The 12,051-nt window shown below is 41.6% G+C and overlaps 1 protein-coding gene across 1 annotated transcript in view; it reads right to left on the bottom strand.

The window, feature by feature from the left end:
• Nucleotides 1-8,061, bottom strand: part of LOC115797872 (cytohesin-3) — a 31,051-nt gene extending 22,990 nt beyond the window's left edge. Inside the window, exon 1 of the mRNA XM_030754409.1 lies at nt 7,714-8,061. The gene's annotated coding sequence lies outside the window, so the exon portion shown is untranslated. The remainder of the gene's footprint in view (nt 1-7,713) is intronic.
• Between the last annotated feature and the right edge of the window lie 3,990 nt (nt 8,062-12,051).

Here is a 12,051-nt window from a genome sequence, read left to right as displayed (position 1 = left end):
AATAATTCCAGGCAAAGCATCCCCCTACTTTACAACAGCAGAAATGTTGCCTCGCTGACAAACAGTTTGCAGTCTTTTGTTTCTCTCTCTCTCTCTCTCACACACACACACACACACACACACACACCACACACACACACCACACACACTACCATGGAGATGGGAACACGCTGGAAGCCTCCACAGTCTCTCTTCTAATCAGGTCCATATGTAGTCGTCTCTCCCGACACTTAAATAATGCAGTTTGTTATGAGCCCCCGACTCAATCCTTGCACATCACGCGCCAGCACTGTCTTTGTGTGTTTGTCTACTTACATGTGGTATAACGCACTGTATGTTTAATCTTCTAATGTTGCACCACAAAACCCATAATCTTGGCAGTCAAAATGAATTTCTGTTCTTTCCAAATCTCCCCTTAAGCCTTTAAATAACAGAGCCCGCCTACCAGGTCAACCAGCAACATTTTAAGAGTTCATTTTAGCACATTTTTTTTTTTTTGGCAACTATGTCGTCAACACACAAAAGAGACACATTTGCCTAAACCACTGCAGACAGTTATTTCTGGCTACTGGGGTGGTGCTGTAGGGCATTTGGAGGAGCGAATTATATCGAGCTCCGTGTTTTAATACCAAAGGGGGAATCCTTTGAGCAGCCTAGTGAGCAAAACAGATGCGAAGCAAAGCCTTTTTCAAATTATTTATGGCTTTAGAGGCACGCAGAATCACCGAGTTCAATATCAGCCAGGTGAAAACACTCATTGACTTTCTCAGATAAGAAGATGATGATCACTCTCATGTCTTATTTTTTTTTTTTAAGAACGTTAACAGTTTTGTGTCTTATTTGACTGTGAAATACAGGAAATGTGGTGAAAGGCATGCAGCAAAGACCTATTCGGGGCACTCCATCAGTTTTATTTTTGGTAAGGTAATATAGTAAGGGTACTGCCTGCAGCCAATCAGCTTAGCTTAGCAGGTAGAAGAATAAATATAAAAATAGCCGTCTCTGTTTAGAGGTGATAAACTCTAGAAATAGAACCTGTGAAAAGCACATTTGCATCTTAAGTGTTGTTGGTGCATTTTTTTTATACATTTGGGCAAAGTCAGGCTGTTTCTCTTGGTTCCCTGTCTTTATAATAAGTTAATTTAAGCTTATTTATTTTTTGCGTACCACAACAATCTGCACATTTTACATTTTTTATTCACAGTAGTAATCAACTACATGTAGATATTAGGAATACAATAATGACCAAAATAATCACTGCATGCATCTGTGTAGTTATTTTTATTTCTCACTCAACCCAAAACAAAAGTTATTTAGTTAATTATCATAGAAAAATAAGCAAACCAGAAAAAAATTAAGAGATTGGTGGCTGCCCCTCCGGGTTCCAAGGGTCAGGGGGTTCTTCCTCCCCACCACTACAACTGGCTGCTCTTAAGTGGGATTTATGCTTAATTAATCATTTGCAAGTACTTTGTAAATACAAGCCCTTCTCAACACCTAACCTGTAACCTAACAAGTGATTTTCCCGAGAAATGTAACTACACTTTGAATCAACGCAGCCCGTAACGACTGTGATTGGCCCATTCCTATGCATTTCCAGCTACTTCTTCTCCTTCTGCCATTTTTTGAGTCCACTGAAGCGAATGGATTGACTTAAAAAGAGAAACTTCACTGTGAACTAGTGTTCTGGCAGCAAATTGGGGTTCTGTCTCTAATATGTAGGGTCCTTACCTTACAATATAAAGTGCCTTGTAATGACTGTTGTTGAGAACTGACGCTATATAAGGTCTCGGACCACACCCATCATCAGACAGCACCTTATGTATAATGTGAAGCATCGACTGCATCTTGCAAAGTTTGTGGCAGCATCGTGTTGATAAAGTCTTTGCACAGATGTACAAACCCCTGCTGAATTACTCCAAACCATCTTTGTGGTAGGTCCTTCTAGAGTAGGTGTCTCCCAGACCACAATTTTTGCCATAATGTCACAGAGAGACAGACAGACTCGCAAAGTGAAAACAACACCACTCATGCTGTCACCACTAGTAAACATGCATCCGCCCGTTCAGCACCAGCCATTTACTTTCAGCCTCCCAGGGTGACAGATACCTACAGAGCAGCCACAGCCCACCTCAAATGACTGCTTGATGTCCTCCCACTCACTCACCCCTACAGCCACAACAAAGACCATACCCCAATCACATCAACTTCCCCTTCTTACCAACTAATCTCCCTCAGAGCTGAAGTGCTGTGTTGATTCAAAAGCCATCTTATCTTGAGTTTCATGCCTGCTGGGGTGAATATGATATGAAATAATTGCATCCAGTCTGATGTCCATTGAGGAGCTGATTGCAAAAAATGCAAATAAAGGCTTTTTTTTTCCCTACTGGATCTCTTTCCTTCAAGAGAAGGCTAATCAGAAGGGCAGGGTGTGCATTTAGGACACACAGTAACTGAGTGTGTGCACCATCAACAGGTCCTTACAGTCAAAACAGTAGCACTGCATTCAGATATGATTTGTTATTTCAGAACACATCCAAAGAGAGCAGGAGAATGGAAGGAAAGGCCTTTCCCATTCAACTTTTCCCACGGTCAGAAAGAGAGAAGAGTGCTGATTGACTCACTTGGGTTATCGTGACAGTTTAAACAGGAAATATGGACAGAAAAGCCTGACGGGGGCTCAAAAAAAACAAACAGTTTTGCACATTTTGGGTGTCTGCACCGACAAATGTGTGGCATGCTTTGCACAGAGAGTTTAATTCAGGCTTTAAAGATGTTGGAATTTCTATTCAATTCAATATTTTAATACCCCTAAGTCCCCCAAACAGCTCAGCTCATAATAATCCTTGACTGAAGCATCACAGAGCTCCTACGAAGGAAAGAAATGCAAAAAAAAAAGTGTAAAAATCCATGTCCTCAATCCAGCCATTCAGTGAACTGCTTCCCAGCCAGCTTCTCCGTGTGTTTTTTCCACTTCTCCATCCAGCTATACAATGATGCTAAAAATAGACACATGAGTAATAAAAACATTTTCAAGCCTGTTGCTGATTTCATCCACTCTGAGGCCAGGCCCTGTCTGCTCTGTGGCATGCAAGCTGAGCAGAGAGCGCCCAACTCTGATTAGTGAATGCAGTAAACATGTACTAATGAATCCCATGCTGCAGCTGAGGCCCACAAACAATGCACAGTGGCACCGTTTACAGTTTCACTCAGTGTGGGGATAACTGGAGCTAAGAAATATGGGTTCTGCTTGCAGGATGGTCTGGCTCCCCATGTTCCAACACCACCCGTTGTTCCACAGTTCTTGTCTCGTACAGTAGTAGTTTCTCAATTCTTGATTTTGTCTGCAGAGTTCAAGAAAACCCCAAAAATATAGGAGTCTGAAATAATGGTCCCACACTTGAGCGATGAGAAATTGCCATTGCATTTGAGGAGAAATACAGCGCCATTAACATTCAATTGGAATATACACCACACAATTTTGGGCTGTCCTGGATGAAAGCTGACCAGTATGGAAGGTCTTGAAGTACAGTGAAATCTGGCCCTTGTAATGATCTTTGAATAATGTGACTGCTGCTACAACTACGTTTCCTAAGCATCCAATGGAAATGCAGCATGAAATGAGGAGCTGATCAATGCAACACTGGCACCACTGTGCAAAAAAAAAAAAAAATCCTTTTCCAAAAATGTGCCTATTTTAGTCGCATTTATGTTGACGTATCTTCCAGCTGTATGTTATATTGATAGCACAGGGAGGCCGCAACATGGAAGGAAAGCTGAACATGTCAAATAACTGAGTGGTGATCCAGTAGGTGTTATCATTGTAAAGCACACATACATTAAATCTGATGTTGTTTTTAGATCCATGTTGCACAGTGTGGTTTGCACTGAACATATAAGACTGCAGAAATGTGACAATCTGTTGGTGTTTTAGTGATGAATGGAAATCCCAAAATGCACTCTCTTTTCCCCTCTAGTTTGGTCTCCACCTGCTCCTGAGATAAACAACTAAATGCTCCACTGTGTTCACAACTCGCTGTAGTCGCTTACTGTTTGCGGTTCGTAGGAAACAGCTGCCTGTTGCAAGAACAGACTGAACAGAAACAAAGACGGTAAAAACGTTTCAAAGGGTTGCGGGGCAGCAACTGGATATGAATACAGAAAATTAAAGTCTGTCAACACAGTCCAATCAGTTAGTCACTCCCCAAAGCATATTCTTAATGGACCTGCTTTGTGCATTTAACTGAAGAGAGCTGCAGAGATGGGTGGTAATTTTTACTGATTGGTTCATGATATAAGCGACCCTGCTCACAGTAGACATTATCGCTGATCACCTTATAATCAGTGTCAGTATTAAACGCTGATTATATCAGCTTTAGTGCACACCTGTAATCTCTAAAAAAAAAAAAAAAAAAGGCCTCTCATATCAGAAACCACATGCTCACTTTGTCATTTTGGGCCCTGTTGCAGTTATACTGTTTAGAGCAGGGGTCTCAAACTCCAGGCCTTGAGGGCCGGTGTCCTGCAGGTTTTAGATGTGTCTCTGTTTTAACACACCTGAGTCAAATATAGAAGTCATTAGCAGGACTCTGGAGAACTTGACTGCATACTGAGGAGGTAATTCAGCCATTTGATTCAGGTGTGTGGAATCAGGGACACATCTAAAACCTGCAGGACACCGGCCCTCGAGGCCTGGAGTTTGAGACCCCTGGTTTTAGAGCTTCAGAGGAGGCTTGAGGGGAGCATTAGCTCCTTGTATACCTTTGCTTAATCGTATAAAATATGATGTCATCTCTTGGGCCTCTATTGTTCCTAGATCGGTTCAGTCGTGCAGAACAAATGCTGCCCTTAAACTCTGAACATATGTTGTACAGTTTGCATCCATGCTGAACATGCAGGCATGGGAACATGGTCCCGCAATGTGCATATCCAACAATAATGTGCACATATGTTAGAATTCAAGATAAGAGATCTGCAAAGCACGGCTTGCATCTTGACAGATCAGCATGTAATAAATGACTTGGATGTCACAACTTTTTTTTCTGTGCTCTGACATAAACTTGTAACAGAGCACACCTCTGACTCTTTGATATGTTTCTCTGCAGTACTCTGATCCAGGGGTAGGGAACTCCAGGCCTCGAGAGCCGGTGTCCTGCAGGTTTTAGATGTGTCCATGATCCAGCACACCTGACTCAAATGACTGAATTACCTCCTCAGTCTGTAGTCAAGTTCTCCAGAGTCCTGCTAATGACTTCTATATGTGATTCAGGTGTGCTGGATCAGGGACACATCTAAACCTGCAGGACACCGGCTCTCGAGGCCTGGAGTTCCCTACCCCTGCTCTGATCTGTGCTCCTCCTGACGAAGGCCTGACTTTGGGTAGCTGCCCATTAAGTGACTGGCAGACAGATTTAACACCAAGTGCCTGTGCTGTGATGCCAGCATATCAAGGTGCGCATGTGAACAGTGTTAAGTGATGGGAGGCAGCGAGAGTGTGAGTAAGCACTTGAGAGCTCTCAGTTCGTTTAACATTTATGGCAAGTTATTTGAAAAATTCACCGTGCACACTGCTGCACGTAATCTCCACGAGCTTGTGTCCTATACTTCAAATTTAACCGCAGCAGCGTGCCTCTGCGCTCCCGGACTTCCTGTCACATGATTCTTTTGACCGGTATCTCTATGATTGGCCTCATATGAGAAGTTGGCTTGTAGCACGCTGATTTTGAGGGGAGATGGAATGGACATAGTAACTCCTCATGGGTTAGAGTGCAAAGAAGATGAAAATAATATTCCTGTCAGTAAGCCTCTGGAATAACATTTAGAGCACATTACAAACTCTCTTTTAAAGCACACACAAAAAGAGAGATCTTTGTTCAAAGATTGATGTTTTCCCCCAGTAAACCTACTTAGGTCCTTAAAATATCAATAGTTCTTGCCCTCTGGATTATGAATAAGCAACCGTTACCTTTATAGGTTTTGATATTTCTTGTTGATATCTAGCCTTAGACTGAGAGTGAGTGAGAATTCAGTACCCTTGATGATGCTCCTCTTATGAACATTAATACTCACACAAATCCTCCCAAACATAATCCTTTTTTCCTGTCATATACATATTATTAGAATGGTGGATGCTCGTATTGAAGATGGTTAAAGTTTCAAATAATGGGGTCAGCGTATGTGTGAGTAGTGCTCGTGAAGCAAAAGCTCAGGTTTCACACTGCTCTAAATATTTAATTTCAGGCATTTTCTCCTTCTCTCGGCTCTGTATGCTGTCAGCGAGGGCGCGAAGCTCTGGTTGTTTGCGAGGGGCAGCCAATCAGGAGGAAAGCTGACCTAAATGGAGACGAGCTAACGCTGCCTGATTCAGACAGAGAATGAACCGAGGGGGTAAATGAAGATTATTTCCAATCATGCAAAGCTACCCTAGTAGAGTCCAAAGGTTAACTAAAGAGCGTGATAGCACAGTTACAAATATCTGTGTCATTATCATTCCCATTCAAATTCAGGGCAGAGCATGCAGGCAGTTCAAGTATGACACAGATGTGGAGACCAATTTAAAAAAAGGTGGAAGCACTTCTCCTGGCTCTACTAATCTCACAGTTTAACTGCCAAACTGTTATCAGACTTTATCCATTTGTTTACACTACACTGCAACTGAGGACTTCAGCCCACAAGACGGTTAGGATTATCTGCTCAGAAGCATCCTGCATGCGTGTTGCTCGCCACCACAATCATTTAATAACTGCCTCAGAGCTGCAGCCACCATGTGTGCGGTAATCTGGGTTATGTTACATGCAGATGAACTGGTTGAATTCATTCAGCTTTAGCACCAAAATCCACTGTCGGGACTGCATTATACTAGCCTTAATACCCAAGTCATGACAGACTCTCTGAACAGTTGGTCCACACTTGTATATCACTAGTGACCTTATCAGGCTTAACTTCCACCTACAGTATCAAGATCAATATGGATACATCCAGTCCAATAATCAGTTCAGCTGCACTTCTCATACTGATACCCCAACTACACAGGATTATTATTCACAACTGCAATATTTCATTTTACTACAAGAACTAGCGGTGTAACTTCAAAGATACCTTAATGAAGTGTGCAGTGGGTAAATTTCCTGTGGTGTTACTGTTCCTCAAATAAACGTTTTTATTCATTCTCAATGCATTTTTGTTAAAGGTTCTTGCGAGGTCTTCATATGGAAGGGTGCCAGTCAGATATCTTATCAATTTCCACCAGTTTACAGGCTTCACATGGCGCCACTAGATAGTGAGGCACTTCAAAGGCATGCAGCAAAGACATCAAACAGAGGGAAAAGGAGCGTGCATGGGAAATTTGCTTTGTGTAGTAGTTTTTTCCCCTAACCAAGATTTCTGCAAAGATCAGGCTCTCACCTGGGATGAATGCGGGCATGCAAAGCAACAGGGCTGCCCTGTATCTGAAAAACGCGCTTTTATCATCAGGTATGTATTACCAGGTTACACGACAATCAACCGTGAAGGACTGGGACTGTCTAAAAAACAAAACACACACACACACACACACACAAGACAACCTCATGTCTCCGCACATCCGTGTGTCCTCGCACACATCCATCCATCCATCCATCAATCCATCCATCCATCCATACCGTCCCCTCTGTCCCCTGCGCGCAGGCTGAGAGGGAGAGGAAACCAATGTGAGGAAAGGAAAACCAGCCTCACCATGATTGTCTCATCCATAGCGACTCTAACAGCGACCTGGCACTTCCAGCAGAAGGTGTTGAAACCTCGCGGGAAAATCTATTTATCTGTCTTTAACGGGATTTTCTTTCTTTTCCACTGATTCATAGGCGAAACCGGTGGTGTGTTGACAGATGGGTGAAGTGGTAGACCGGTGCGCTACCGGTGGTAGATGTCAGCGGCGAAATTGAGAGAAAAAAAGGAGGGACGTTGTGATGGTGGTGGTGGGGGGGACGAAGCCAAAATCTGGGTGTAAATTAAAAGAAGGTCCTTAATTGCATATGTGGGGTGAGATGTAAAGCAGCCGCCTCGTCTGCCCCTCTGCTCCATCCTCAGCTGCTCCGTCTGCATTCACATTTGCCACAGTGCAGCCAGGGCGACGTCATCAAGCCCCGCCCCTTATAATACCCCCCACCCACACACACACACACACACACACACACACACACTGGAAACTGGAGACAGCAAATGAAAACAGCGCTCAGAAAGTGAACTGATTCATAGTTGATCTTTTACTCAAGCAAAAATAATTATGCAGCACTGTAATATTAAAAGTAAAAGTACTTACTCAAAATAAACAAACAAAAAGTAAAAAATAAGAAGGCAGACGTGGAGGGAAAAAATTCCCACAAAAGTGAAACCTTCGCATTGCAAGCATCTCAACCCTCACACTTATTAAATAAATTATTTGAATGTGAAAGCAGCAAATCTTGACATTGAAACCCACGACATCTTTCTTTATTATCATTATTAGCATCAAACATTTACATTTTTAAATGTTCTGTCTGACTGAGAAAAATGATTTATTTGCATCACATTGTACAATCATTTCATCAGTTCTGCGTGGACGCATCTACGTGTTTTTATGAGTTACCTCTGCAGATTAACAAATAATAACTTACAGTTCATTTCATTCATTTTTAACATGGATTTTACCCACATAGTTGATTGCTGATTATAAATAAATCCCCGGTTTTATCATACCAGCTAAATAACTTAGTACAAATGCTAATTATTACGCTTTCCAATATAAATGCCTGATTTTATCTGCATGGCTGCATTTTTACATTTGTTCACTTTCATTATCAGATTATCAGTCTGATGTAGGAATTAAGTGCTCTGGGCAGTCATGCAACTCCAACAACACTGTTGAAGCAGTGACGTTACACTGTGCTTCAAATGAATGAATCTTTAAAGCATTCGAAGCACAGTGTATCATCATCGCTTCAACAGTGTAGATTCACATGACTGCCCAGAAAAGGCTGTTTAAAATTCAAAATGAATACATACAACTAGTGAGGATGCAGGACATGAATTAGTCTGGATAAGTGTGGATAAGGCTTAACAGAGTGAGAAATTTAGTAGGACTAAAAGCTTCATATGCAACATAAAGAGACGTTCTAGCACGGTAAGGTTTCTCAGCCTGGGCCTGTTACTGACAGGATAATTAAGTTCAGCCAGGGGTTAACACTGCTAATCAATATGCGAAGGTAACCAATAAGAAGCATGTCAGAGGTGTTGGATTAAATTGATTTTCTCAGATGTTTTTCAAATATATTTATTTGCATCACTTCTAAGATCGGCGGTTAACACGTGGACTAAGACTAAATATCTGCACCAAAGGTGCTTTTTGCTTTCTGACCTTACATGCCTGCCTCATTATTGATGATGCAGGCATGACGACACCTTTGAGGGCTCACCGCCAAAGGAATCTGACTCATGAGTATTTTCCAGCAAAGCCACACCAGCAGTTGGGCTGCAAAGAAGAATACGAAAGTGCACAACTCCGAGCTCAGGAAGGGAGTTGTGCTGAGGACACATTGTGCAGCACTACAGGGGCACAATGGAAAAAAACTACAGAGCAGGAAGTGATGTGATGGGCCTGTCCTCCTCCACCCTCACAGCATTATGAAATCTGACCTCTTTCAAAGTGGAGGTTCAATCACAACCAGCAACCATATCCATGGTGCCTGAAATATTTGGGATAATAAACCATGAATGCGAGCACTCTGGTGTTTGGATACCCAGAGCTACGCGTGTCATGTATCACGCAGGCTTTAAACTCTCATTAACTACAAAGCACACAGACTGAGAGACTGAACCAGGCAACAAATAGGGTACACACGTTTAATTTGGAAATGGATAGATGGATAAATATAGTGGTGGCACAATATATACAGTGTGTTATTATAAGTTGGGAGTTTATTTTAGAGCTGGATTTTGGAGGCAGGATAAAGTGGCTTTTTTTTTTTTTTAACTGCTGAAGATTTTGCTTAGTATGCACATACCACAGACACACATGCACGCACACACACGGGCACACACATATGATGAAAAGCTGAACATAGGAAATATTTGCAAGTTGACATACAGAACTGTGCAAAAGTTTCAACTACCCCTCATTTCTTTGTATTTTCTGTATAAATCAGAGAGGAAACAGGTCTTACGGGGTGATGAATCCAAATTTGAATTTTTTTGATTCAACTCATTGTCAATATGTACAGAGGAGGTCAGGAGAGAGGTACAACAGTGAGTACCTCCAGCCATCTGTAAATACGATGGAGGCTCTGTCATGGTTTGGGGCTGTGTTTCAGCTGGTGATGTTGGAGATCTTGTCAAAATTGATGGAATCATGAAAGCAGTAAAAAACACACAGTGGTACACTATCTGTCATGGATTGGCCTCCCCAGAGCCCAGACCTCAGTGTTATTGAAGCAGTGTGGAATCATCCTCACACAGAATGGAACAAAGGCAGAAACATCCAAGAAGAGCTTTGAATGTCCTTCAAGAAGCCTGGAGAACTATTCCTGAAGACTGCTTAAAGAAATCATAAGAAAGCTGCCTGAGAAAGTTCAGGCTGTGTGGAAGAATAAAGGTGGTCATATCAAATATTGATTATCACTGCACCTATTCCAAGCAAATAATAGAGAAAATGAGGGGTGCTCAACACATTAGCACAAAAGTTAAACTAAAAATTGAAATCCCATAGGTTACTTTCAATAGTTATACTTTATTGGTTCCCACCTCCGCTGTGGGCTTGTTTCATAAAGACAAGTCTCTTTTTTATTTTATGTAGATACCTAGAAAACATTCAAACTATAATCAGCTCTACAGAGGATTCATTAAAGGAGACCTATCACCAGTTTGTTCAGTCTTCTCTAAATAGCTGAACTTGAAACCACTTGAAATATTAATTTTCCCAAGTTTTTGCTGCTTGTGTGGGGAACATCCTGCCTGAAGTAAATTTTTGGCTATTGGAAAGCTGACCAAGTTCCCTTGCTTAGTTTCCCTTCTGTAGAATAAGCACAGTAAACTCCTGATTTGAAAGTCCCACTGCAGGCAGTACAGCTGGACGGACATAAATCATGCTTGCATCTATTGTTTCAGGCCTCAGCAATGACCTCATTGTTACTGAAAAGAACAAACACGTACACATATTTCCAATCACAGCAAATTTATTTATGACTTATAAGGGACCTATAAATCAGCAGCCATAATGGACTGAGTGTAGTAAAACTTCATTCAAGTACAAAGTTAAAAGTAATCACTCTCTATAATTTATTACCTGACCTGGTTATAATAAACTCTCTTAGAATAATTTTTTAACATAATATAAATCTAAACATTTTACATATAAACAATTCACAAATTCCTTCATTCACTGATGAACCTCACTGAGTTAATCACCTCAATGTGCTGATCAGTTCAGTTTAAGATCACATGTTACTGATCATTCTCTTTCCAGAAAATAAAAATGAAAAGTTACTTAATTTCCTCATTCCTTACTTCAAAATTAAAGACAGCCTCTACTTCTGAGCAAAGTACACTTCTCTTCCTAAAAATAGTAATTTAATGGCCTCTCTTGTTTTTCCCCTGAAAAGCTTATGGCATAAACAGACACTGACTCCACAGCGTGGGTAGCTATAATTAATTCGTAGCATGTTTCCATGAATTCCTCCTCACGCCCCCTCAGAGACCTGCCTGCAGTCAGATGTTAGAGTTGTCCTCATACAAACCTTCTTAGCGACTAAGTTAATTGGAAACACATGACATCTTCATCATTATCATCTTCATCTTTCCCTTTCACTAGTATTTCTGGCTGTGACAATACGCAGGGACGCAGGGAAGTGACAGCCATAGGTTTGGGAATCATCCAGTCTTACATGCAGCTGTCTGCACCGGAGCAGGAAGAGGCTCCATTTCCAGTTTCATTTGAACCAAATGGGTGGACTCAAGCAAGAGCTTCCTTCAGATCACTGAAGCCAGACTTAATACATACTCAGTTCATGGTGTACATGGTGTTTTGAATTTCTTGGAACA

Source organism: Archocentrus centrarchus, chromosome 19, assembly GCF_007364275.1.
Source record: "Archocentrus centrarchus isolate MPI-CPG fArcCen1 chromosome 19, fArcCen1, whole genome shotgun sequence".
NCBI lineage: Eukaryota > Metazoa > Chordata > Actinopteri > Cichliformes > Cichlidae > Archocentrus > Archocentrus centrarchus.
This window is presented reverse-complemented; position numbering and strand designations above follow the sequence as displayed.